Below are 5,602 nucleotides of genomic sequence, written 5' to 3'. Positions count from 1 at the left end.
CGGAGCTCATTTTGTAAATACCTATTCTTGAAATATCGCCCGCACGCAGTCTTGCAGCTGTAAGCGCTGTTATCGTTTTTTGTGCTCACTCTACTTTTTTTTTTATTACGAAACACTTCTACGCTGATCCCAGGCTCTTACCGGCAGGTGTATGCTTTCGTTTTACCTAATTTCAGATTTTTTGAAAAGAATAAACATATCTAACGCGGCTTGTTGAAATATATAGTGGGTAGGTGCCAATGATCCAAGGAGCATCATCATCATCATATATAGTCGAGGAGAACGTCCACCGCATCTTCGTAAGTATGTCCACGCCACCAAGCGTCAGGTGCAGACGTGGCCTATCTGAAAGGGGCATGGATCAATGGCGTTTAAGCAACAATCACTCGTGATACGCATCATACGATTATGACGTATTGATCTTCGAGAGGGAGTAGCGCTAACCCTTTCCGTATAAACATTGATTGATATGAACACTCGCAACATCGTTTAACCGCTATGGCCTCCTGAAGGTAACGCCCGTGCTCCTTTTCAAGTTGGCCGCGATTGCACCTCTCTTGATTACGAGAATCGGTTGGTGTCCTGTAGAGATTCCTTATGCAGGAAGTTCTGCAGGCCCTATAGCAGGGGTGGATATGGCTGAGTTTAGACGGCTGCTTTTGGGCTCTACGCCAAAGGAGTGTGCAAGGCAGATCGCTCGCCTCAACATTTACGGGAACACCCTTCGTCCAAGCCATACAACGCGCCGAAGCGTTTCCTGCGTTTTCACAACACTGTTGGAGTGTCTTCGGGTTGCCGTATGGATTGATTAACACCAATAAATTCATGCTGTAGTGTGTGCATTCTCCCATTAACGGTAAGTTCAAATCAGAAGTGGCACTTTTTTTTAACAAATGCAAGGGTATGAGAAATTAAATTTAACCTATGACCCTAACGGTTTCTTCCTTTTTTGCTTCATTTTTTCGTGCACCCTCGAGTTACCAACTCACACAGAAGTACGCGCTTCATAATCTGCAGATTCTGATGCGTGATCCTTGTATTCTCAAGCGTTCTTTGGATCATTCCGTATCTCTGCTTTGTCCGGTATTTTCGTTTATTGGGAATTTAATTCGATGCATCTCTTGACGCCCGATTAGCACCTGATGCGAGTGTGTACCATAAAACGCGGTTCGTTGTCGTCATAATTTTGTCACGGGGGAGCATGAAAGGGAGAAATATATTTTTTAGAAAAAAATGAAGAGATTGGTATAAACATCTGCAGCCGAGATTTCAGAAATTGATTTGATTCCTTTGTATTGTGGCACATACTCAATCTGGGGATTGGAACAGCAACACCATCATCACATCGCCTTTCTGTTGAGAGAGAGAAGAATGATGAAAGAAAGGCAGGGAGGTTAACCCTGGCTGAGCCGAGTAGGCTACCTTGCACTGGGGAGAGGGTAAAGGGAATAAAAGTTAGTGCATTCTTGTTCCTGCCGCGTGACAATATCAATAAGAAGAAGGTAAGGAAGAAGAAAATGCGGTCGACGATAGGGTGTTCATTTAATTTATTATATATTATAAAAGTATTACTTTTTGTGCATTTGAGTAAACACCAATAAATTTCACGTGAAATTTGTAATCTCTTTTCATTTCAAAACCTCCATTTGCTCTAAAATTTCATACGATTTTCTAAGACCACTCAGTACTTGGCCAATCCCCTACGGTGGGTGTGAGCCACAGAAGAAGAAGATCAAGATGAGCGACTTCGAGGTGCTGATCTGCCTCAAGGAAGGTGGGCCCGGCCGGGAGTTCGCTATAAGCGCAGACGTTCTGCGGGCCTCGAGTTCTTACCTACGCGACCTGCTGTACGAGATGGCCGCACCTGCGAACATGCGCCTGCAAATAGATGGCATTTCAGAGCAGGCGTTCGACGGTCTCAAAGCGTACCTGAGAAACAGGTTAGTTCCCTTGCTTGCTGCAAGCTTTTTGTAAAGACACATATTCTTGTTACACAGGCTAGTTAACTGCGGTTACGACCGAACGAAGTTAACCGCATTGAACCGCGGTTAGTGCCAGTCACGGTTCGCCGATGTTACACAGCGCAAACGCGTCCTCAATTAAGGTACATTGTACTCTATAGAGCAAACTGTACCTTAACTGAGGAATATAGTTAAGGCCCCTAACGCCACATTCATGGACGTTCCAGGGCGATCGGCTAAAACGCTTACGCTGCTATGGAGAATATATGGCGAATCGTTTGCGGTCCACAGGGCAACACCACTTGCCCGCCCAACACGGAAAAGGAAGTCGCACGCTCAACCAAGTATGCGCCGGCCAATTCCACACAATCCATAGCAGACAAGCCTACGCTGCAGTCGCACATCAGTTTCGTCACTTCCGCCAGGCAAAAGACAACGTCACACACAATGTTGCCATTAATTTTGGCAAGCTAGGTGAGTGCTTCGAGGCAAGCTATAAAATTCATTTGAAAAGAATCTGCGATACCCACAAGCTTGTGATTCGGCATGAATGACGCAAACGTGCAAATGAACGTACCCAGTGCATTTCAGTGAGATCCATTGACCTCGAAAAACCGCCGGAGTTGGCAGTTAACAGTGAAACAAAAACAATAATTCAGAAACCTTTGTGATTGGTATTAACATATTGGAGTTCCAATACTGAGCGCCATACCTACTTGAGTAGTCACCCGCATTTATATATGGCAAAGGCTTTTTCTTTCAAACCGGTAGCGTATGCTGACACTGCACAAACCGCTCCGCTAGTATACATTCTTCCTTGCCCTCGTGGGACTACATGAAAATTTCATCTTCAAAAAGTGTCGGCAGCGCAGTGCCTTGATCTCTGTTGTCTCGCCCTTTCCTAATCGTTCTATGCGCTAGTAACACTTTTTGAAAATAAATCCCCAAACAACTCGCCCAAGTGTCAACGCTTTCAACACTTCTTTTTGGGTGAGTTAGTTCATAAGAAATTAGGTCTTAAGATTTTTTTGTTGCTATGTGTAAATTGTTTTGCGAAGCAAGCGTATTGCACTGTATGTTTTTTCTTCTTGAATTGTTAGTCCTTTTGTGAATGTCTTGTTATTGTATTTTGTATTTGCCCCTCCTGCGTGGGCCAGCATATTGGCCTGCAGTATCGATAAATAAATAAATAAATAAATAAATAAATAAATAAATAAATAAATGAAGAGCAAGGGAGTTACAGCGCGAAAGCACACCCACTAGAGAGAGGACACGGAGTCAAGGACGCTGTGTGCCCTTATCTTGTTCTCCCTATAGTGGGCGCGTTTTCGCGCAGTTATTCCAATGTTCGTGGGCGAGCAGCCCGCTTTCTGCGGTGAGTTTGTGGGAGCCCAGATCCAAGCTAACTCGTTGCATCACTTCGGTGTCCCTTCAAGCGAAGCTTTTACATGGGTTTCAGAAAAGAAATGAGTAGCGATTTAGAGTAGCCGCTACTCTACTATGGTGAGAGCTGAAAGCCGTGCCTTCGTGGAACACCACTAAAACGTCAAGCTTTGTGTTTCGAAAGAAAAAAATTGCCCGCAGCTTCCCTCGGGGGAACACTGAGGAGGATGCGGAGCATATAATTGGTTAACGGGGTGTTAAAGTGCGACTTACTTGGGTCGATGGCTAAATTGGTTAACGTGGTTCTGAAATGGGGTGTTAAATTGCGACTTACTTGGGTCGATGGCTAAATTGGTTAACGTGGTTGTAGGAGGGGGTGTTAAATGAGTGAACACGTACACACGTATGCGAAAGGGCGGCGCTGGTAGAAGGGACGTCGATCATTGTGTTTGGGGATTCGTTAGAATTCATTTCACCGCGACCTTGGACGTCGACGCGCCGTACAAACCAACCGACGAGCGGCAACTGAGCGAGCGAGCGCCGACCTTGAGTATATAAACAGCGCGACGGCGCATGCACTGTCAGCTGTCGAATGTTCGAGAAGGGGGAGAAGCGCAACGGCGCATGCGCGCGCGTCAGCTGCCGATGTTCTCGAAGCGCGACGGCGCATGCGCGCGCGTCAGCTGCCGATGTTCTCGAAGCGTGACGGCGCATGCGTGCTACATTATACAGCTAGCGAATGTTCGTGAAGAGGAGAAGCGCACGCGGTGTGTAGAGGAGGAAGGGTGCACAGATGGTGGAGGAGTGAAGCGCGCGCGGTGTGTAGAGGAGGAAGGGATGCACAGATGGTGGAAGAAGGAGGAGGAAGCTTGCGGACGGCGCCGCACTACAAGCCTCGAGTATTAGATGCTCCGCATCTAAAATGTTTAACGATTTCGAGTACTTCGTACTCAACTATGGGAGAGCACTGAGCCGTCCCGCTAAAAGTATTGGGAGTCGACTTTTACCCTTTAAGATATCCAAGTCTTTTCAGAGAACGCAGATTTTCATGGCGGGGCACCGTCGTACGAGGAAAATATGTGGCCGGATAGTGCACTGAAATTACAGCCCTCAATGGTGCACCAGTTACGTGCGTGCTTGCACGCGCCGTTTTTCCAGTTATCAATTATCTATTGTTTGTGCGCTTGCAGTGATTGGCTGTTTCTGATATGGCAACCTGATCTTCTATGCAAGCTCACTTTTCGTTTCAAGCTGGCTCATTTGATGGCTTCCTGGTTATGAACTCATGATCTACTTGTCAAAATAGCTGATTGGGCGAGTTGGCGATTCATGCTTTGCTTGAAATACGAGCGCGTAGCGAATACAAGGACTTGCCAAGGCGCGTACATGCGCTGATCGTCCGTGTATTAGTTGGTGCTTATTTACGTTACACGCTCGTATTTCAAGCAAACACAGGACCGGCGTTGATGCCTGTGGCAATTTAAGTGTCGCGTCTCGAAGCGCGTTGATTAAAGCCCAATTTTCGGCACGGAAGGAAAGGAAAAGTAGGGAAGGAGCATTGAGCAATGGCGATAGAAACAAGGAAAGAAAAAGGCCGGCCGCATCTTCCCACAGGGGTAAGTAGGGTAAATGCGTCGTAGTGTGGGGGAGGTACCGCGTTCATGTTGTGTAATCGGGTATAGTTTCGGAATGTTTAATTGTTATTTCGTCCTTATTATTCTTATTTACTGAAAAAAAAAAAGAACCGTCGCCTTCAACTAGTGATGGGACGCTGATGTGCGATCCAGTGCCTACATATATGGCATGGCTAGCGAGCGGTTGCGCAGCTCGGGCAGTCGGCTTTTACTATAGCAGACGCTTCCTGCGTCGGCCTTGCTAGGCGAGAAAGAGGGGGGGAGCACACGGTTGGCACGTGACGCAAGCATGCGCAGTGGGGTTGAGGACAACGCCGACGCACGGCATCGTGCGACTAAAGAAATTTAAAAGAAGCGAAGTGTTACGTCATGCGCGCAGACGCAAATTGGCTAGCCGCCACTTCCTCGAGAAGGCGATGGGCTGTCGAATTTTGTATTTGAAGCCATTCGAGGTCTGGCGAGTTTCTGCGATTCCTAGCGGTGATCGAGACGTTGCGCAGAAAAAAAAAATGCTTCGCATGTCTACGCATTCGCGCAGCGGTCCCGTGGTGACGTGTCAGAACGTGACGGACCTGTACAGCTGCGCCTACAAGCTGCGTCTCCGACCGCTGGCCACCCGGTGTC

This window comes from Rhipicephalus microplus, chromosome 8, assembly GCF_043290135.1.
Source record: "Rhipicephalus microplus isolate Deutch F79 chromosome 8, USDA_Rmic, whole genome shotgun sequence".
Lineage (NCBI taxonomy): Eukaryota > Metazoa > Arthropoda > Arachnida > Ixodida > Ixodidae > Rhipicephalus > Rhipicephalus microplus.
Note: the sequence above shows the minus strand (reverse complement) of the source record.